The sequence below is a fragment of the Podarcis cretensis genome (genome assembly GCF_951804945.1).
Source record: "Podarcis cretensis genome assembly, chromosome: 4".
Taxonomy (NCBI): Eukaryota; Metazoa; Chordata; class Lepidosauria; order Squamata; family Lacertidae; genus Podarcis; species Podarcis cretensis.
The window spans coordinates 87,613,111-87,636,187 of NC_137173.1; the positions used below are offsets into that span (position 1 = coordinate 87,613,111).

Consider the following 23,077-nt stretch of genomic DNA (forward strand, 5'->3'; position numbering starts at 1 on the left):
GCAGTGACCCATTTCCACTGCATAGGAAACATACCCCCAAAGAAGCACTATTTCCCCCTAAGTGCATCATGATAATGCAGATTGTACCTTCTTTGACGCGAGCGAACAGGGAATCCACCACCTTGAAACACATTTCATTAGCTGAAACACTTCTGCTGTTCAGTGCGGTCTGTACTTATCCAAGTCATAAGAGGAGCACTTATGCCTGCCTCCTTACCCTGCAATTATGTAAAAAAAGGGAATCCTGTGACTCTCTCTAAGACCAATATTACGCAGGCTAGCTAAAAATGATTCTATTTCTGCATAGACTTGCTCATTCATTGTCCTCCCTAATCCTCTAGTTTTTCCATAATTATCTGGATGAAACTCAAACGTTGAGTTCCATGCCCCTTATAAACTGCAATGGCCGCCACCTGTAATTATTATTATTTATTTCATTTCTATACCGCTTTACATTTTCAAGAAAAAACCCTCAAAGCCGTTTACAACACATTTAAACATCAAATAAAACAACCCAGAATAAAACATTACTGAAGAAAGTATACATTCAAAGCAATGTACTGTGGTACCTCGGGTTACAAACTTAATTCATTCTGGAGGTCCGTTCTTAACCTGAAACCATTCTTAACCTGAGGTATCACTTTAGCTAATGGGGCCTCCCACTGCTGCTGTGCCGCTGCCATACGATTTCTGTTCTCATCCTGAGGTAAAGTTCTTAACCGGAGGTACTACTTCCGGGTTAGTGGAGTTTATAACCTGAAGTGTTTGTAACTCGAGGTTTTTGTAACCTGAGGTACCACTGTAGTTAACAGGAAACTAAATCATTGTCTTAAAGATTTCAAAACAAAACATTATGAAGGTAGTCAACTACAGCATTAACGCAGCAAAGTTAACAAAAAAAAACCTTAAACATTTCAAAAATAGCACAATTAGCAAATCTGTTATGATTTGATACTTTTTTTAGTATTCTACTTAATTAAATTTCAGCCAGTTCCTGGATCTCCTATGATCATGGCAGATGTTGTGTGTGAGAGAATTGTGCATCATATTTAGAAAATGACCTGTTTTGAACTTCGGTGAGCTACCAGAGGGAGGACGTTATTTACCCGGCATGCAATTATTGAGAACTTAGGACTTCTGGGGTTTCCTGAGAGATGCTCCATCATTTCCTATTGAGCCAGCTGGGCCTTTCTACATCACAGTAGGTTTAGCTGTTGTCATTCTCTACCCAAGGTACCTTGGGAACTGTAGTTCTTTTAAACGTTCTATAGCAAATGAAGTCAGGATTGTTTGAGGGTGGGGTGGAATGGTAGGTAATTAAACTGCCTTTCATGAAGTTTAGAATCTGTTGTGTAGTAATGGGGAGCTCTAAATGTGTTCCTCTCTATGAGTTTACTCAAGGCAGCCTGGCAATTCATCATGCACCAGCTACAGTACATCGTGACTTCATGGAATATCTGACAATATTTGTGGGGGTCAAATAGGAGGAAGGTTAATTAACTAGTGTCAACCGACAATTTAGACTAGTCTTTTGTCTGATGTGCCAACCTGAGATTAATGGTATCAAGAAAATGGTAGCATGAAACTGTTTACAAGAAAAAATGCACACTTGCTAGCTTATTTTTAATTGAAGTGAATAGAGCAGTGGGAATTATTTGAGGAGAGTGCCCAGTGTGGTGTAGTGGTTAAGAGCGGCAGACTCATAATCTGGTGAACTGGGTTCGATTCCCCGTTCCTCCACTGCTGGGTGACCTTGGGCTAGTCACACTTCTCTGAAGTCTCTCAGCCCCACTTACCTCACAGACTGTTTGTTGTGGGGGAGGAAGGGAAAGGAGAATGTTAGCTACTTTGAGACTCCTTAGGGTAGCGATAAAGCGGGATATCAAATCCAAACTCTTCTTCTTCTTGTGTACACCCAAGTTAATGATCTGGGTCTCACCCCGCAACCAATTCACTGAACAATGATTGTCTACATCCAATGCTGTGGAGAGCAATTCCAACACGAGTATTCTGTTCTTTACACCACCTTCTGCTTAATGTCTTCATTCACAATGTCATTCTGATTCAGGGCCTTTTGAAAATGTGTTGCCAGATGGTCAGCCTGAGAATTTTCTGCTGGTTCTCTGAATGTCCCGATTGCCTTTCTGACAAGCCTTGTTCGACTCTCCTTCCCGTTTGGGTCATCACGTTGGGAAACGTGAGATGTTACGTTAATCTTCAGCAGGCGATTTCAGACCTTTTAGATCCACTTATAACCTCGCGATGAATTACTTCACTGTTTGGCAAATATTAAATAACATCTTTTTGTTGTGTGTGTTGCTGTGGCAGTGTCTGTGATCTTCGGGCTCCAGCTGGCTCCAGAAGCTGTTGCTGCTCAGTCTCAACTCGCCTGCCTCTTCCTCTCGCTTGTGTCCTCCTGTTGAAACGCAGCTGGTTTGCATCTGTCAGGATGGATGGAGGGACATTTCAAACTAACCTGGCAAGAGCTGAGAAGATCCGGAGCTGCCAGTCTTGGAGAACAACTCTTGGCTCCAGCTGAGTACCGTATGCCTGAGCCTGAACCAATTATCTTGCGTTACACAATTAGGGAAATCGACTCGCTCCTCAATCCCCACATCCTTTCCACATTGCGTATTTCAAGGCTGATCCAAACATGCAGAAAGAGTGTGGGATGCCACTTCAGACAGCAGGTGGGAAGCTGCGATTGCAAATACACCCTTAGCAGGGAGCAAGCCCCACTGAGCTCCACAGATGTACTTACGAATGGACACACACCTGCTATGAATGTTGGGGAACCAGGAATCAACAGCAGGACCCCTTGGTAGGTGCCTGATGATGGCAACTCCTGATGCCAGCCCTGTCTAAGTTGGCTTGGCATGTGGAGACTGGTGCTCTGACCTTTAAACAAAGCTGAAAGCACCAGATTAGAAGAATGATGGGTCTAGGCTTGGGAAGAGGGGAGTGAAAATGAGGAAAGCACCATGCATCATTTCTTCACTAGGCCTGCCTGACAGCCAGTAAATTTTCCTGCAAAGCCCTCTTGCCTTCTTGCTTTTCTTGACCCTCGACAGATCAAGAATCTTTCAAATCACAGTTGATTCCGCTGTAAAAGGTAAAGGTAAAGGTACCCCTGCCCGTACGGGCCAGTCTTGACAGACTCTGGGGTTGTGCGCCCATCTCACTTAAGAGGCCAGGGGCCAGCGCTGTCCGGAGACACTTCCGGGTCACGTGGCCAGCGTGACATCGCTGCTCTGGCCAGAGCCAGAGCCAGAGCCAGAGCCAGAGCCAGAGCCAGAGCCAGAGCCAGAGCCAGAGCCAGAGCCAGAGCCAGAGCCGCACACGGAAACGCCGTTTACCTTCCCGCTGGTAAGCGGTCCCTATTTATCTACTTGCACCCGGAGGTGCTTTCGAACTGCTAGGTTGGCAGGCGCTGGGACCGAGCAGCGGGAGCGCACCCCGCCGCAGGGATTCGAACCGCCGACCTTTCGATCGGCAAGCCCTAGGCGCTGAGGCTTTAACCCACAGCGCCACCTGCGTCCCGCTGATGCTGTGATAAATGCTATCTGTTAGAATAAGTGATCCTATTTGCCCAACCGAAGCATAAAAAAATGTTTCCATTAACAAGTATGCCCTGTGATGTTTTAGACATCTCGAATATCGTTTTAGACATCTCGAATATGTGGGAGGCAGTGGAAGACAGAAGTGCCTGGCGTGCTCTGGTCCATGGGGTCACGAAGAGTCGGACACGACTAAACGACTAAACAACAACAATATCGTTCTAATAGGAGGAAAATAATGTTAAAACAGGTCAGTGTAGATCCAGCCACAGTAAGCCAGGCTCTCGCTTACCATGATGTACAAACCAGAGAAGTGTGATCCACAAAGCCTATTAAAGGTAAAGCGATCCCTGACCATTAGGTCCAGTCGTGGCTGACTCTGGGGTTGCGGTGCTCATCTCGCTTTATTGGCTGAGGAGGCCGGCGTACAGCTTCCAGGTCATGTGGCCAGCATGACTAAGCCGCTTCTGGCGTACCAGAGCAGCGCATGGAAACGCCGTTTACCTTCCCGCCGGAGCGGTACCCATTTATCTACTTGCACTTAGATGAGCTTTTGAACTGCTAGGTTGGCAGGAGCTGGTACCGAGCAACAGGAGCTCACCCCGTCACAGGGATTCGAACCGCCCACCTTCCGATCGGCAAGCCCTGGGCTCTGTGGTTTAACCCACAGCGCCATCCGCGTCCCTACAAAGCCTATTAGCCAGCTTTTAAAAGGAATCTGGGCTGCATTCTCACATATCCTCGCTCAGGAGCAAGCTAGATTGGATGCAGTGAAGCTTACTTCTGAGGAAACTTGCTTAGGATTGTGCTATTAGTCTTCCTGGGATCTGTGGTTCAGCTGTGGGTACACTGGTTTAAGCAGTCTGTGGATTTCAGCACAGTGCTCCTCGAAAAGGAAACCATGCAATAAATACAGAGGTTTCCCCACTCTGTTCTCTAGCACATAAGGGCTGACAGAGCAATCTAGGGGGAAATGCTGGCCAGCCTCAATTATAGCTTGCCTTGGGCCAGTATTCACCATTTCCCTGCTTCAGCTCTGCAATGTATGTAAAGTGGGAAGCTTGTGTGGTGTTGTGGATAACATCTTAGGCACTGACTCATAACATAATAGGCAGAATGGTGGAGTGAAGTGGTAGAGTTCATGAACTGCTCCACTTCAGAGTCGGGACACTGGTGGCGCTATGGTCTAAACCACCAAGCTTCTTGGGTTTGCTGATTGGAAGGTTGGCGGTTCAAATCTGCACGACGGGATGAGTTCCCGTTGTTCTGTTCCAACTCCTGTCAATGTAGCAGAGCAAAAGCACACTAATGCAAGTAGATAAATAGGTATCACTTTGGTGGGAAGCTAAACGGCATTTCTGTGCGCTCTGGCTTCAGTCACGGTGTCCTGTCGCACCAGAAGTGGTTTAGTCATGCTAGCCACATGAAGGAAAGCTGTCTGCGGCCTGAAAGCGGAGATGAATGGCGCACCCCATAGTCACCTTTGACTGGACTTAACTGCCCAGGGGTCCTTTACCTTTTACCTTACCACTTCAGACAGCTGTTTGCATGCACACACATTTTTGAACGGTGGTGAGGACGATTATATCTGCACACTGAAGCCCAACATGAAGCGAGGTTTGCTATAGCCCACTTCCAAATTTTCAGGGGGGCTGTTTTCTTTGTGCAGGGGGAGATTCGAAAAACATGACCCCACCAGCCTTTTGAAGTGGTGCAACCAGAATTCTACCCCATCTCGTTCTACGCAGTGCTATTTTTCTAGGAAAAAAGTGCCGGAACTCACTATGAACTTGTTCTCTTAGAATGGCTATGGTGCCCACATAAGAGGTACTGGAACTGAATTCCAGTGAGTTCCTGCTTTTAAAAAAGCCCTGATTGTACGTAATCTGTAGTTTGGCTCTTAGACGAAGGGGAATGACTCCATGCAGCTGTGAAGCCTGCTGGCTGACTTTACCCTGTCTCTCAACCTATTCCACTTCGCAGGGTTGTTGTGAAGATGAATGAACTGTGTGTTTTCCACCCTGGGGAAGTTTGTTGGCAAAGAGGCTAAAACTTGCCCCTTGTGCACAGGAGTTGGAATATAAGACTTCCATATCAATCAACGCTAAAGCAATAACACATAGTATAATAACTGGCAACTGCTTCATATCTCGGGCCTTTGCTTGCCAAATGTAATCGGATACCTGGACGCCTTTAGGATCCAAAAATCTGAAGGGCCACATTAATAGACACAATGCAGATGTCTTGAGTTTTATGAGGGCTGGTTCTTAATAGCAGCTGTCTTTCCCACATCGGTTGTGACCATCTGTAGATTAAGCCGAGCTGCCAGTTTCTTTCTGAAGCCGAGACCCCAAACAACACCGCCACATGCTCTTTCTGGGTTCTCCCTTCGTCGTTCCTCCTCACTTGTCCCAGCTTTTAACATCCAGCCCTTTGAGGAATGGATTCAATTTTCACCGAGGGCTGTTCCCAAGTACATAAAAAACAAAAAGGCACTTTGGTTCTGTGGATTACACATTTAATAGACGGCCATGGAGCTGCTCCGTGGGAAATTCTTAGCTCATATATTTTGCAAGGCGGTGCCATTTGGCATGGTGGAGCATGGAATTGGTACACAGCTCAAATCAGTTGCAGCTGACTCGCCCACATGTGCGCTGAGGAATCGGGGGGAAGAACCCCCCCTTAACTCCTATTAATACATAATTGGCGCACTGTGCTGCGCAGATTTGCTCAGAAACGAGGACCACTGTGTTCAACGGGACTTTCAACCCAGTAAGAGTGCTTGGGATGGCAGATTGACCATTCAATCCTATGCCGGTCTACTCAGAAGCAAGTCCCGAAAAAGAACCTCCAGGGGGTATAGAATTGCCTCTGAGGCTGCACAACAGGCACCACAGCCCGGCTTCCTCTGAAGCCTTCATGCCAGTACATGGAGGCTGCTCAGACTGTGGTCGGCTTTGCATTTGATTGCCTTCACAGTAAAGCTTGGAAAGCATGGGAAATTGTGACTAGGGAATGGGCTGGAGATTATATATTGAGGGAGACTGTAGAAAAGTACACACATAATGTCTGCCGGTCTCCCGTACATATCGATTGTGAAGAAATGGGGGGGGGGGGAGGAACTTCAAAAGGGAATTTTGATTTATTAAACCCAGAGGTTTGCTTCCTTTATGCAGAAAAGGATTCAAGTGTGCATCAATACCTTTTTGTCTCTCTCGCAAAAAATGATAGGGGCATGAATGCCACCTTTTCCTGTTTCCAACTCCACATGTGCAAGGTTTGTTTGGGTAAATTAATGGACACTGATTTTTTTTTTAAATTAAAAAAATTAGGATCAGAGACATTATTATTATTATTATTATTATTATTATTACCACCGGTATTATTATTAAAATTCTATACTGCTCTTCATCCAAGGATCCCAAGACAGCTTGCAATATAAAAACACAAAAATACACACCTTGTAATAAAAGAAAACAGTACCCCACCATAGTGGGGCCATAGATTGTTTAATGAGCCAAAGGCCTGGGAGAATGTTTTTGCCTGGCACCTAATGATATGTAAACAAGGACGTGGGTGGCGCTGTGGTCTAAACCACAGAGCCTAGGGCTTGCCGATCAGAAGGTTGGTGGTTCGAATCCCTGCAACGGGGTGAGCTCCCATTGCTCAGTCCCTGCTCCAGCCAACCTAGCAGTTCAAAAGCATGTCAAGTGCAAGTAGATAAATAGGTACTGCTCCGGTGGGAAGGTAAACGGTGTTTCCATGTGCTGCTCTGGTTCGCCAGAAGCGGCTTAGTCATGCTGGCCACATGACCCAGAAGCTGTACACTGGCTCCCTCGGCCAATAAAGCGAGATGAGCGCCGCAACCCCAGAGTTGTCCGCGACTGGACCTAATGGTCAGGGGTCCCTTTACCTTCACCCTTTAATGATATGTAATGAAGGCACCAGGTGAGCCTCACTGGGGAGGGCATTCCACAAATGGGGAGCCACTGCAGGAAAGACCTCGTCTCACGTTGCCGTCCTCTAGACCTCTAGCGGAGGAGGCATTCAAAGAAGGGCCTCAGATTATTGCTATTTTTATTGTTGTTGTTGTTGTTGGTTCAGATGCTCTAAAGCACAGGTGGGCAGCCTATGGCTGGGGGAGTGGGCTTCCCCTATTCTTCCATCCCACTAGATTTCTTCCAGTTCCTGGAAACTGATGGAGGAGAGAGGGCTCTTCTTGTGCTCAGGTCCTGATGTCACGAAAGGACAGGCTGGCTGAAAGGAAAGAGGCAGTTCTGAGTTGGAGAGAAGAGATAAACCATAAAACCACTGCAAAACACTGCTTGGAACCTAAAATGTAGGTGTGGTTTAGATCAATTAAATACTTGTAAAAAAGCAATAGATGCACAGCGTTTATTTTTAAAATGCAATCTGATTTTTTCTTTTTAAAAGTCTTTTCTGCCCACCTGAAGGCCTTATAGAATAGGGAGAGGTGGTGGCATACCTGAAGATGGATATTCTCTCCATTCTGCATGGAAGAGCATTCATTCATTCATTCATTCATTCATTCATTCATTTGTTTGCTTGCTTGTATATGACCCTATTGTCAGGGGCGCCATCAACAGCTCACTGGCTAACTGCCTAGTGAAGTCAGAGATGCAGAGAGCTTCTTTCAGTTTCCTTATTTTAATCCACAGAAACACAGGAAGACATGGAATGTACACTCTCAAGTTGGAGCCAACGTTGTTCAGAGTGCTGCTCCAACCCCCTGGCAGCTACTTCCTAGCCCTCCTGCCACCTGCGGCTGCTGCTAAGGGAATCCCTCTGTCTCTATTTGGCTTTCTGCTCCGAGACATGCAGGGCACGCCTGGTCCTAGGGATGAATCCTAGGTGGATTTAGAACAGTGGGTCCAGTTCCATCACACCAGGTGCTGAGTCTAGGGGGCGCTGCAGGGCATCAAAGTTATGACATAGTGAATTGAACAGAACAGAAGGCGAGAAGTAGGGTGGGGGCATGGACAAATTTTGGCCTTGCACAGGGCACCGCTGAAAATTGAAATACCAAAGTCCAACCCTGCCAATGGCTCTAGGAGAGAGTCTAGCAATCTCTCAAATACATCAGTCTAAGACCTCTGGCACAAGAGAGGATCGTATTCAAATATATACAATTGAAGTGGTGCATATTTTCCTCTTTCTCATTACCGTCTTTCAGTTTTTGCTCCCAGAGTATCACATTGTCAAAAGATATCGCCACTGCTGTTGAGAACAGTTTAGCTACTCTATTTCTGGCACCGGGGGAAAAAGTTTATATAACAATTCACCACAAATATCTGTGCAGTCATATATTTTAATGTTTGCTATCACAATATCTTCCCCAAGTGGAATGCATAATTCCAGAGGGCTTTTTGTGTCCCGACCACAGCATGTGTTATAATTTATCCAATGACTGGGAGCCATCGTCGTGCAAATTGGAAATCTCACCTCCTTCCCTTGCTCCCCCGCCTTGAGTTAGTAAGAGGAGGGAAAGCAGGCCAGCGAAACAGCCTGACTTTAATGCCATGTGGTATTTCATTCAATTGGATGACAATCTTTTGCTTTGGAACCAAAATGGAAGTGTGGTCTTGTGGTTTACACCCTGGAACTGAAGTGGTACTCAAAAGATTACAGCAATGTTCCCAATTCTCACCAAATCGCAGAGAATCAAGTTCGGTTCCCACACACACACACAATCCCTCTCCTTAGACACATCTAGGACTGTGCTTCATATGCTCTTAATATGTTAAAAATGGAGCCAAGCAGCTTTCCTCTGGGCCACCCAGAACAACTGGACTGGGTCTGAAGACTCCAGAGTATGCTAGTAAAGACCTCCAGTGTCATGAACTGGCAGGACAATGGGGAAGACCATCCCAGAGAGGTGTGTAGTCAGGACTGGGGCAAACTGGGGATGGGGAAGGAGTGGTTGGTGTAGGAAGTACTCATGGGGTGATGGAGGATGACGAGGGGATGGGGGTCAGGAGCCGGAGGAACCAGAGTGGCAGGACGGGTCACCAGAGCTATAGCGGCCCTTGTCTCCATCAATGTGGTGGGCTCTGAGGAGCAGCAGGCTGGGTGATCCAGGAGGCTGAGGCAGGTAAGGGCCCACAGCCCAGCTCACTAGTTGGCCAGGTGGGGCTCGCTAGCTCTGGGAGGTGTGTGATTCCTCAGCTGGAGTAGGCTTGGAACAGGTGAGGGTCACCTGCCTCCTCAAGCCCAGATGCTGCAATCATCATGCAAGATACAAAAGGGCAACAGAGCTGAGGTGCTGGGTCTGCTCAACTACCCATGTTGATGGACCTCAGCTTGGATGCTCCAGGAGCTCTGCAGGACTGTGCTTAGGTTTGGACTTTGGACACGTGGATTGACCCTGGACTGGGGACTTGGCATACTTGTTTGCTACTAGGTAGGGACGCGGGTGGCTCTGTGGGTTAAACCACAGAGCGTACGACTTGTTGATCAGAAGGTCGGCAGTTTGAATCCCCGCAAGGGGGTGAGCTCCCGTTGCTCAGTCCCAGCTCCTACCCACCTAGCAGTTCGAAAGCACGTCAAAGTGCAAGTAGATAAATAGGTACCGCTCCGGTGGGAAGGTAAACGGCGTTTCTGTGTGCTGCTCTGGTTCGCCAGAAGCGGCTTAGTCATGATGGCCACATGACCTGGAAGCTGTACACCGGCTCCCTCGGCCAATAAAGCGAGATGAGCGCCGCAACCCCAGAGTCGGTCACGACTGGACCTAATGGTCAGGGGTCTCTTTACCTTTACCTTTAGGTTCAGGACATTCCGTAACATGAAGGTATAAATGCAAACATAGGGAAGTCTAACTGATTACTCCTGGCTACGTGTGTATAGTGATGGCAAATTTGGTGTGTGTGTTTTTTTAAGTCACAGATAAAGCAAACATTTTAATATGTCTTGTTGCACCATTCAGACACCAGTTCAATTCCTTCTGCCATGCCCACCCGCTTCATGATACTGCTTGGAGAAGGCCACCCTGATGTCCGGGACTGGACAGAGGAGGAGTGATGGAGACCGCCTCCCTTTCCTGACCCTTCCAGGGAGGAGGAAGTGTAGTTTTACAACAGGGGTTTGAGGGAGGTCACAGCCTTGAGGCAGATGAGGGGAAAAGCTGGGAAATCATGGGAGAGCCAGAACAAGACCCGACTGACAAGTTGTCATTAGAAAGCATTCCAGACCCTCCATCTCCCAGAACCTGGCGAGCCTTAAAAGTAGGAGAGCAAAGAGCTCAAAGACAGAGGGCACATAGCAGCAGCTGTAGAGATGATGATGATGACGAAAAAGGAAGTGGGAGAGATGGGTGTGTGTGGAGATTCACATGGGACAATGCCCTTATCCAAGAGGCTGGGTTCTATAGCCTCTCTGTGTAAAGATTGAAGTAAAAAAGGACGGTAATAAACTTCCCCTTGTCTTTATACTTTCCTGGGCAACCAGCTGGGAGCCGCTGACAGCATGCTGACACCTGGTTTCACCCTGCTCCTCTGAATGAATGTCACACCTGCGTTTATACCTGTGCTGCTTTGCACCATGCTATTGGAATGTTGTGATGATTTATTCCTTTTGCTTTCTTCCTTTAATTCCATTTCAAAAACAAAAACAAAAACCTCTTTATAGTCTAAATCAGGGTTTCCCAAACTTGGGTCTCCAGCTGTTTTTGGACTACAGTTCCCATCACCTCTAACCACTGGTCCTGCTAGCTTGAGATGATGGGATTTGTAGTCCTAAAGCAGCTGGTGACCCAAGTTTGGGAAACCCTGGTCTAAACACAGCAATATTTAGTGACTATTGGTACTGTCAGGGTGGAAGGCAGAGTGATTAACACAGGGTGGAGCAAGAACCAATGATGGACATTTTTGCCACCATTTCCCCCCAAACTGAGTTCTGACACTAAGTGCAACTCTGACACTAAGGAAGCAGAAATTGACAGCAGCAATGCCTCCTGGGCTGGATGTAAGAATTCTGTCAGGTGGGGGCTGGCTGAGGAGAGACTGAGGTTGGTGGGGCAATTCAGTCTAATGGAGCAGCCTCTGCTATGTAAACATTTGCAAATAATGCATTCCTTGGTTTGAGGGGGGGGGTGAGATTAAGGAAGAAAGTATGGTTTTGTTCATAAATGTGCTGGCGAGAGAGTAGCTTCGTCGGTCTGAATTTTTCATTACATTTTTGAGGTGAATCAACTGAAGCCTCAGACATCCAAGACAGAAAGTTTTAGGCATCTGAATTACTGAGCATTGAAAGAACTTCTGCCCAATGGCAAATATTTTTTTTCCATTTTGACAGATGCATATTCCAGATATCCGTTACTGGCATTTTTTCATCTACCTCATCGGATACTTTGCTTCCTGCTCTGGATCCAGTATTAAGCACATGTGGTATCCCATCTTTTATCAGAGATGACAGTGGGCCAGCATCTAGTCACCCCCCCAACCATCTCCCCCCCCCCCCACATCAAAACGTTTTTGGAACTTTTGGGATTCAACTATAAAGAAGATCACATCTTCTTGGCCATAATCCAATGGCATGGCTAGGATACTTTACACAAAACAATTGAAACTGAAGATTATAAATTGAATTCTATTAAAAGCACTCTCTAAATCCATTTTGAGATACTGCAGGCACATACCTTATCCGGCAAGGAGAAAATGTCTGGAGACTGGGGGGAAACACACCAGGAAATGAAAGATCCCCCACCAAAAAAAAAAATAGAGTGAATCAGGGCAAAGTTAAGTGGGACATCTCCTCTGGAACCCAGTTAAAGATTGTTGACCTCAAACCAAAAACATATCCAATAATGTGATTTTTTTAATATTAAAAAATATCTTACCTTTTCCTATTTGGTAAATGTTCTTAACATCTGATTGAAATTTTGTCTCACAAGGACACAAGTTCCCCGAACTTCTTTATTTACAAAGGGAATTAACTTTTATGGAACTGTTACAGTTGTGACTAAAGGCAGGATGGAAGCAGACGTGACAATTTTACCTGTGTTCCCAGCAGGTCCTTCAATCACAAGGTGAGCCCAGTTTAGCTGCATTTTGCTTCGCACGCATGCAAAAGGAATCAAATACTGATTCAAGCTGTCGACTGCCTTTTCCTCGTGCAAACCTGTATCCCTCCAGATGTTGCTCCCACAATCCCTGACCATTGACCAAGCTTGCTGGGCCTGGTAGAGTTCATCAACATGCAGACGGCCACAGCAAACAGCCATGCCTTCAACAATGTAATAAACTACTGCCCACTGGCCCTTTTTAGGGCAGCTGTTCACATGCTTCGTGGTACATATTCATGTTCACTCTGCAAACTTTTGGGGTACCCATGTTTCCTGAAAATCCCATGATGTTCTCGGTTCGACTTTTCTGTAGGCATGACAACAACCTTGCTCCCCGCTCATGCGAATTCATTGAAAGTTTATCTAGCCTTTGATAGATTTGTAATGCAATTTCTTTTCTCATTATTTGTTGAAGAATGGTTGCTTGGGGTGAAGGAGTGGAGAAACCACAGGATAAATTTTCAGCACACCACTAGGGAAGATGGCAACTGTGGCCTGTGCCTGCTCAGTCTACGGCCCAGATCTTGCTGGCTGAAAATTTCAAGGCCCCTGTTGTCTCTTATTATGCTTCTTTCTTTTTTAAAACAGACTTGGACACTACAGTGGTACCTTGGGTTACATACGCTTCAGGTTACAGACTCCGCTAACCCAGAAATAGTACCTCAGGTTAAGAACTTTGCTTCAGGATGAGAACAGAAATTGTGCTCCAGCAGCACAGTGGCAGTGGGAGGCTCCATTAGCTAAAGTGGTGCTTCAGGTTACGAACAGTTTCAGGTTAAGAACGGACCTCCGGAATGAATTAAGTACTTAACCTGAGGTACCACTGTACAGCTCTTCAGCAGAAGACTTCAAATAAAGGATGGTCCTCTGCTGGCTCTTCAAATGGAGGACAGATTTCTATGATGTAAGTACCCTACTCTCACAGCCAGACACACCCCATGAGCTTAAAACATGTCTTTTCCAAACAGTTATGTGTGTTCAGTAGACTAGGGGGACTGGGCTAGTAACCTACATGTCCCCCTGGTGCCTCCTTCCCAAAGACTGGGAAGCTTCCGCCCAGCTTGGGGAAGAAGGCATGATGCTCATGCATGCAATGGCCCTCCAATCTTCCTCACAAATTGGTGTCTCTGGCCAAAACTGTCCCCCTATGAAAATTTTCACCACACTCCACTGTTCCCAAAGCATCCTGGGAACCGTAGTTCTGTGAGGGTAAAAGACTGTTCCCAGGGTAGTAAAGGTAAAGGGACCCCTGATCATTAGGTCCAGTCGTGGCCGACTCTGGGGTTGCGGCGCTCGTCTCGCTTTATTGGCCGAGGGAGGCGCTGTGAGGGAAAGCGTGTGTTTCAAATGTACAGTCATGCAGAAAACAACTTACTTGAAAACAACAACAGGGTTCCCCCCCCCCACAGTATGAAAGAGCTCAGTATTGATGAGTGGAATTGCAGCTTAGTTTTGGGAGGTGAGGGGAGGGAACGGAAGAAAAAAAGAGAGAGGGAGAGAGAGAGAGAGGAAAGGGGGCTTGGAATTCCAGCTGACCATATGTGTCTGGATTCCTTTATGGTGTCCTAACACATAGTTAATTGTAAAGCTCTCTGCGGACAATGAAATTAGTGTCACAGTTTTTATTTTTATTTTTTAAAAAACAGCTTCGGCCTCTGGGTGCACCTGTTTACAGCCTTTTGGCAGACGTGGTCAGGAGGTTATGCGTATGTATGAACGACTGTGTCTGCCTCTGCAGCTGTTCCACTGCCATTAAAATACTACATTTATTTAGCCTTTCTGAACTCCACAGTTTGGGCTAATTAAAAAAAGAAGAGGGAAAACAAGGAGATTCTTCCAGAGCCAGGTCTGGATTGCGACTACAGTTTCGAGAACAGATCCAGTGTGTCAATTCTTCATGGCAGCATGAAGGCAATGGAATGCACCACTTATCAAGCTGCTCAAAAGATGCCAACTTCAGTGGCAGGCATTGGGCTCTTGAATTTTCCAAAAGCTGTGGACCAGCTCCCCTTCGAAATCTCATAAATAAACTGAGCAGACATGGGATAGAGGGATGGGGGGTAGAGATTTGGCGTGGTTCACATTTTTGGGCAAAGCAACCTAATTCACACTTCCTGAAACAATACACAATGCAAAATACTGCTCTCCTTTAAAAATTTGCAGGTCTTCGAAGGTTTGCGATGCAATTCTCCAACCCAAATATTGCGGATATAAAAAAACACACCAAGAACCCAGCATATACTAAGGAAAAATATGCGTAAACATGTATGGGTCCCTGAAAACAACATGCAAAAATATTCTTAGGGGGAATGGTTGGCAATATATATGCATTAGTAATAAATTGTTGTTGTTGTTGTTGTTTTATTATGCTGCCCATCTGACTGGGATGCCCCAGCCACTCTGGGTGGCTCCCAACAAGAAACAGTAAAAACACAATGCAACATCAAACACGACAAACTTCCCTGAACAGATGTCTTTTTAAAAAACCATAGTTGTTTATCTGTTTCATATCTAATGGGAGGGCATTCCACAGGGCAGGTGCCACTACGGAGAAGGCCATTTGCCTGGTTCTCTGTAACCTCACTTCTCGCAATGTGGGAACTGCCAGAAGGCCCTCGGACGTGGACCTCAGTGGCCGATGGGGGTGGAGACACTCCTTCAGGTATACTGGGACAAAGCCGTTTAGGGCTAAACGACGTAGAGAAATGTGTGTATGTGGAGAAATTCAAACTAAAATGCTGGTGAATTTTCAAAAGCAGTTTTTTTAACAATGGAAATGTGGAGAACTGAATGTAAGTTTGGAAAAATATGAAAGTGAGAGACACCAAAATCTGATAGATTCCTCCATCCTAACAGAATGTTATTCTATTTGTGTAGTTCTATTGGAGTGCAGCAGGGGACATGGGTGGCGCTGTGGGTTAAACCACAGAGCCTAGGGCTTGACGATCAGAAGGTCGGCGGTTCGAATCCCTGCGTTGGGGTGAGCTCCTGTTGCTCAGTCCCTGCTCCTGCCAACCTAGCAGTTCGAAAGCACGTCAAAGTGCAAGTAGATAAATAGGTACTGCTCCAGTGGAAAGGTAAACGGCGTTTCCGTGCGCTGCTCTGGTTCGCCAGAAGTGGCTTAGTCATGCTGACCACATGACCCGGAAGCTGTACGCCAGCTACCTCAGCCAATAAAGCGAGATGAGCACTGCAACTCCAGAGTCAGTCATGACTGGACCTAATGGTCAGGGGTCCCTTTACAGAAAGAGAGAGAGAGAAAGTGTCCTTAGTGCTCATGGCTACAGTGGCCTATAAATGTAATATATTATAATATTATAATAAACAGCAGACATCTTCAAAATTGAGTTACCTATGTGTCCATAAATGAGGACCACTAAATTGCTCCCAAGGAAGCCGTGTGGAATGAAATTGTGGATAGTTCTTGACTCTGCTTGTTGACTGGCTTCCTGGCATTTAAGAAGAGAGCCTTATTTCACGGCAAATCCCTGGAATGTGTTTGCACATTGAAATTCTAATCTGGGAAGGAGGCACAAAACGAATTCCATGTTTATTTTGGAAAACCGCTTATGATCACTGAGAACCATCCACTCTGCCTTGGACATCTTTCCTCCAGCTGTAGGTAGCCCGGCAGCATGGAATAATGAAGCCCATATTTAAAAGAATAGTTTCTGAGATACTTCAACTTTTTGAATATTTTAAAAACTGTTGTGGTTCCATAGTTCTACTATGCCAACTTTTATTTTCCTAAATATGGTGATTTCTGTCTGTGCAAAGCAGGGCGGGGGGCACCCTTAACTTAATCTAGCCTTTAAAGCAAACAGACGTTTTCCTACAGCAGTGGAATTTGTAAAAAAAAAAAAAAGTCACATAGTACCCTCATTGATAAAAGTGCAATTCCACCAGGCCTTAAGAGGCCCTACTTAACAGGATTAATGCACACGAGGCAAAATTATAGTACATTTCCTCTTCATTTTGAAGCAGTTTTTTTTAGTGTCCCATTAAAGTGGAAGGTATCTCATATATGGAGTTGCCAGCCAGCCTGTTCTTCCCTGGCACAGTTTGATATGCAGGAATAAATAGGTGGTGCTTTTCATAGCAACAACAGGGCAGCAGGAGACAGTCCAGTCGTGGGCGACCCTCTTACCTGACCTAGCAGTGAAGTCGTTGCTGACTGCTTGCCAGGAGGGACAGGTGAGAAAACTCACCTGTCCTCTGATGCATCCCAGATATCAGGTATGTCCTTCAGCAGCATCTGGTAAAAATGGAAATTTGTAATCTCCCCCCCCCCTTTTTTCAAACATCTTTACTGAAAATTCAAAAAGTACATAATTATATGTGCACTAAACATGGTGAGTCCAGCCTTTCGCAAAAGGCTGGACTGGATGAATCCCAAGCCGGAATTAAGATTGCCGGAAGAAATATCAACAACCTCAGATATGCAGATGACAGAACCTTGATGGCAGAAAGTGAAGAGGAATTAAAGAACCTTTTAATGAGGGTGAAAGAGGAGAGCGCAAAATATGGTCTGAAGCTCAACATCAAGAAAATGAAGATCATGGCCACTGGTCCCATCACCTCCTGGCAAATAGAAAGGGAAGAAATGGAGGCAGCGAGAGATTTTACTTTCTTGGGCTCCATGATCACTGCAGATGGTGACAGCAGTCACGAAATTAAAAGACGCCTGCTTCTTGGGAGAAAAGCAATGACAAACCTAGATAGCATCTTGCCAGCAGAGATATCACCTTGCCAACAGAGGTCTGTATAGTTAAAGCTATGGTTTTCCCAGTAGTGATGTATGGAAGTGAGAGCTGGACCATAAAGAAGGTTGATTGCCAAAGAATTGGTGTTTTGAATTATGGTGCTGGAGGAGACTCTTGAGAGTCCCATGGCCTGCAAGAAGCTCAAACCTATCCATTCGTAAGGAAATCAGCCCTGAGTGCTCACTGGAAGGACAGATTGTGAAGCTGAGGCTCCAATACTTTGGCCACCTCATGAGAAGAGAAGACTCCCTGGAAAAGACCCTGATGTTGGGAAAGATGGAGGGCACAAGGAGAAGGGGACAACAGAGGATGAGATGGTTGGATAGTGTTCTCGAAGCTACCAGCATGAGTTTGACCAAACTGCGGGAGGCAGTGGAAGACATGAGTGCCTGGCGTGCTCTAGTCCTTGGGGTCATAAAGAGTCAGAAACGACTAAATGACTAAACAACAACAAAACATGGTGAGACGTAAATAAGAGAGAGAAAAAGAAAAAGAGAAACTGAACACACATAGAAGGGAAAATAGGGACACACACACACCCAAAACTGTATATTTTACAATTATTGTACTTCACCAGATCTTAACCTATCACAGTATTTGTAAGAATGGATTCCAAATATTTGTCCATGGCAAGTCAGCGTTTATATGCAAGTTGTTCATATGTTGCGAGTTTGTATGAGTCTTCAATCCAATTATAGAAGGGAGCCGCATTTTTATTTTTATTTCCAGTTCATCAGTATCAGTCTTGTTGCTGTGATAAGGGCACATTATGGGTACATAATTCAAGAGGATATTTTGCTCTGTAAATGTAAGGTTGTTGCATACAGTTCTGTTGATGGTTTCAGTTACCTTCTGCCAAAAATCCTTTAACATAGGACAATGAAAAAAACCATATGTTTTAGAGAAGCAGTATCCCTATTGCACCTCCAACATTTAGATACCTTAGAGAGCCCCCTTTTTGGACAAAATTTTGTAATTTGGTAAAAATGGAAATTTGTCTTACTGTGAAATTATGTTTGCAAATGGTTGTGGTGTTGGGGTGAAAGAGTTTCCTTTGCTCTGGCTGTTATTCTGCTGAGTGGCCTAGAGAGAAGACAGAAAACTAACAGTGTCCCTGCCTGATCCACCAGAGGAAGGTGTCAAATGATGGACAGCCACATCTGTTGTTGAAAGGGGGGGAGATGAGACCCTGGAAGCAGGACTAAAAGCATGACCTTGCTCCACACTCCACACAATTATGTCCTAGACATGAGTAACTTATGAACAGAGCTCAGGGACTCAGCTACATTAGTAAAAATAAAACGTTATAAATATGTTATAACACCGTGACACCAGATGGCGCTGTAGAGCTGAAACCAGAACTCTATGAAATTTTCCATTGTGAGCTTTAAAACAGTCTCTCCCCCCCCCTCCCCGAGCATTTCCAGAGCATTTTTTTATAGCTATGTAGATGCAGCCCAGGTCAACATAATATTGAAATGATAATGTGAATTGTATGATATCTACATACCTGATGCCTTAACACTGGTGCTCTTGGGTTGCTCTTATATTCAGCGTACAAATAATCTGGAGAAAATGCCTTTTGGCTCAGCTGTGATAAAGAGGGGCAGTGAAAATTCTGACTTTGAACAGCTGACAACTTTCTCAAAAGTGAAAGTATGGAAACTCTATGAAATAACAGACACTTTGGCACTCAAAGCAGACAGTAAGACAGCAAGAGGGATTGTGATATAATAAATATATCAGTGTAATAAATAACTCTTGCATATTTTCCACCCAAAGGAATACTACTTTGCAGCTTCCTATTTGGAAGGTACACCTGTATCAAATTCACGAGCAACATGGTCCTGAACACACAAAAAGGGAGAACTTGATAGCACAGAAGTTTGATAGATTGATCTGTCTGTCTGTCCATGCTTCTCTTCTGGTGTCTCTGCAAGTGGGACTTCAGGAACTGCTTTGGAAATCCGTAGCTTGTTCTGACATCTGAACCTCAACAAACTGTGGCTAGTTTAAACTATGGTTAATGGACACAAGGCGACCTCAAACTATGAAGGCTGGCTTGTTTAGACTACCCACAGTTGAGATCAGGCATAGGCAAACTCGGTCCTCCAGATGTTCTGGGACTACAACTCCCACCATCCCTGACCACTGGTCCTGTTAGCTAGGGATGATGGGAGTTGTAGTCCCAAAACATCTGGAGGGCTGAGTTTGCCTATGCCATGTTAAGATTAATCGGAATTTAGGACTTGAATGCAGTGCTCAATTGTGCTTAATCTAAAATGGAATCAAAAGCTTCCAATCACCTCCTTACAGCCACAGCTGAGCAAGGGAAGGAAATAAGGGAGGATGGAAGTCTGAGGCTTACTGTGGCTTTTCCAATTTGAGGCTATTTTGTGACTAGGCAAGACTAACTGCTTGCACTGCTCCCCCACCCCCCAATTCCTGACTTCGATTTTCAAAAACAGATGCCTTGTAGAAAAAAATGAAAAGCACAAAACTTGAAACAGCTCAATTTATTGGATTTATATATCGGATATGGACTTGCAATGAAAGAACAAATCATGTGATCGTCTACCTAGAATTGTAACATACTTGCAGCTGCCGAACCAGCGATGCACAGGAAATCTAAGAAACCAAAATATCAATGCAGGTTAGAATGTGGGACGCAGGTGGCGCTGTGGGTTAAAACCTCAGCGCCTAGGGCTTGCCGATCGAAAGGTCGGCGGTTCGAATCCCTGCGGCGGGGTGTGCTCCCGCTGCTCGGTCCCAGCGCCTGCCAACCTAGCAGTTCGAAAGCACCTCCGGGTGCAAGTAGATAAATAGGGACCGCTTACCAGCGGGAAGGTAAACGGCGTTTCCGTGTGCGGCTCTGGCTCGCCAAAGCAGCGATGTCACGCTGGCCACGTGACCCGGAAGTGTCTCCGGACAGCGCTGGCCCCTGGCCTCTTAAGTGAGATGGGCGCACAACCCCAGAGTCTGTCAAGACTGGCCCGTACGGGCAGGGGTACCTTTACCTTTACCTTTAACCAGCGATGCACAGGAAATCTAAGAAACCAAAATATCAATGCAGGTTAGAAAGGATCAGTCTGCCATCTTGGTTCAAGTGGGTGTCCAGTCATATCAAAACTTTATCCCAAAGCTGATCCTTGATCGCAGGGACCATAATGAAAAAAACAGTTATGATACCTTAGATAAACAGCTTTCTAAAATATATTGTACATTGTCCTAGGAGGTTGATTGGGGCCCAGGTTGGGAGAGAGGAAAAGAAAGAGAAGTCAACAGTACAGTGGTACCTCAGGTTACATACGCTTCAGGTTACAGACTCCGCTAACCCAGAAATAGTACCTTGGTTTAAGAAATTTGCTTCAGGATGAGAACAGAAATCATGCAGCAGCGGTGCAGTGGCAGCAGGAGGCCCCATTAGCTAAAGTGGTACCTCAGGTTAAGAACAGTTTCAGGTTAAGAATGGACCTCCAGAACGAATTAAGTTCTTAACCAGAGGTACACTGTATTTCAATAGTAGAAACACCCCCCCCCTACTTTTTATAGCATTCCCTCTCTTTTTGTTATGGCTGCTAGATCTCTCTTTGAAAGAAAACAGGAGAATACATTTCCTTCAGCTTGACACCACCTGAGTCTCCCTCCAACACCTTCTCCTTGAACTCTTTGTTCTTTTCCCGAATCCGTGAAATTTATGTGCACTGTCTTTTTGAATCTCCCTGGTACTCATTCATCAGGGAGAGTGTTCCAAACTGATGACCACTAAATTCTTCAGCTTAAATTAAACCATTCTGTGTGGACGTACATTTAAACATCTTCCAGCTACACTGTTCCACCGACAGATAGATGTGTTCTCTAAAAACGTTGCCAGCATGTCTTTTTCAACATATTTTAACAAAACGCTCTTGCTCTCTCAAACCGCCCCTACCAAAGAATATATATTTAGGCTGGCAGAGCCTGGAGACCAAATTTGTTCTTCTGGTGCATGCATTGGGTTCTCATTGAAGTTAATGAGAACCACCTGTCAAGGGTTCTTGAGCAACACTTTGATGAACAATGAACTTAAGAAGAGTGATGGTTGGTTGCTGCAATTTTACTGCTTGAGCAACATCAATGATCAAAAGATGAAACATGCACAGCCAACACAATGGCATACACAAGCAACAAATTGTCGGCTGCCTGGGTCCAATTTTGTGTGTGTTACACAGTTCTGAAACGGCTCAGCCAATTTCCTCCAACTTGAAGTGATTCCCCAAGTCTGTTGGTTGGTTAAATTTGGTTTAACTGCTTGGTTTAACAAAAACTGCTTGTTAGGAAATGGTTAGCAGGTTTTGTGTGGTATAAGCAGCCATCTACATTGCTCATGTGGGGTGTTTCTGTCAGATACTCTTCCATCAGTTTGTGTCCCCAGTGAACATTTGAGCTCTGAAGTCTGCAAGTGTCTCGTTCCTATTCCGATGCTCCTTCAACTAAACGGTAGTCCAGTGGGAGGCAATAATGTTGAAGGAATGGACTGGACTGGACTTTGAAATGTTTGAACAAGAAATGCTCTTCCACTATAAAACGCAACTTCTGTCCCGGATTAGAGAATTCAGAAAAAACACTTTTAAAAGACCTGAAGCCCTCCCCTCAACTATTTTAACAAAAGACGTAAGTGTATGAGTAACTCAGATAAGTATATTGCCTTTAAAAGAACAGGGTATTTAGATGAATTATTTTACAAGCAAAGTTATCTATGTAATGCTGGCCTAAATCTGTAATACAGGGATGGGAAACCCATAGCCCTCCAGATGTGGCTGAGAGCAGTGAGAGTTGGAGTCTATCAAGATTTGGAGGGCCACATGACCCCTGTCTCTGCTTTAATCCTAGCCACAATGACATGGGAGAGAGCTCCATTGAATATAGTGGGCCTTACTTATGAGTAAGAATATGACTGAGCTGTAAAGGTCTAACTCTAACTAGACATGATGGCGGCAGACCCATGGGTTGTTGAAATAAAGGAAGCAGGAGGTTAGAGTTTATGTGAACTTACATTTCAGCTCGAGAACATCTTGATAATAGCCAAAACTTGGGTTGCTATTTAAGGAAGGTTCTATCTATTAGAATAGGGCTGCGGAACCTGTCGTTTTCCATACGTTGTTGGACTCCAACTCCTGTCCAACCCCAAACAGTGTGGCCAGTGGTCAAGAATGAAGGGAGTGCAGTCCAACAATGTCTGAAGTTCCCGTTGTGTTAGAAAATGAATCTGTATACAGCTAAACAACATTTTATGTCCAGAATGAGAATCTAGTACAGTGGTACCTCAGGTTACATATGCTTCAGGTTACATACGCTTCAGGTTACAGACTCCGCTAACCCAGAAATAGTGCTTCAGGTTAAGAACTTTGCTTCAGGATGAGAAGAGAAATTGTGCAGCGGCGGCAATGGGAGGCCTCATTAGCTAAAGTGGTGCTTCAGGTTAAGAACAGTTTCAGGTTAAGAACAGACCTCCGGAACGAATTAAGTACTTAACCTGAGGTACCACTGTATAGAAAGATAAATCGTATTCAATACGTGGACCTTCAGTGTTATACTAAATTGGCCATCATAATCCAAGTGATATCAAGGTGTATAAGGTAAAAGGGAAAGGACCCCTGGATGGTTAAGTCCAGTCAAAGGTGACTATGGGGTTGTAG

General features: G+C 45.2%; 2 long non-coding RNA genes across 3 annotated transcripts in view; both read left to right on the forward strand.

Moving 5' to 3' along the window:
- The first annotated feature begins 7,332 nt into the window (after positions 1–7,332).
- Positions 7,333–14,536, forward strand: LOC307214456. Of its 2 annotated transcripts, XR_013838111.1 has the most exons (4): positions 7,333–7,896; positions 13,225–13,250; positions 13,479–13,540; positions 14,283–14,536. It is a non-coding gene; the product is annotated as an uncharacterized lncRNA (long non-coding RNA). The 2 variants fall into 2 exon arrangements; XR_013838112.1 differs by lacking the exon at positions 14,283–14,536 and having other exon boundaries at positions 13,479–13,707.
- A 5,402-nt stretch (positions 14,537–19,938) lies between these two features.
- The window catches only part of LOC307214513, a 214,102-nt gene continuing 210,963 nt past the window's right edge, over positions 19,939–23,077 (forward strand). Inside the window, exons 1-2 of the long non-coding RNA XR_013838175.1 lie at positions 19,939–20,052; positions 20,473–21,774. This is a non-coding gene — a long non-coding RNA (uncharacterized lncRNA). The remainder of the gene's footprint in view (positions 20,053–20,472; positions 21,775–23,077) is intronic.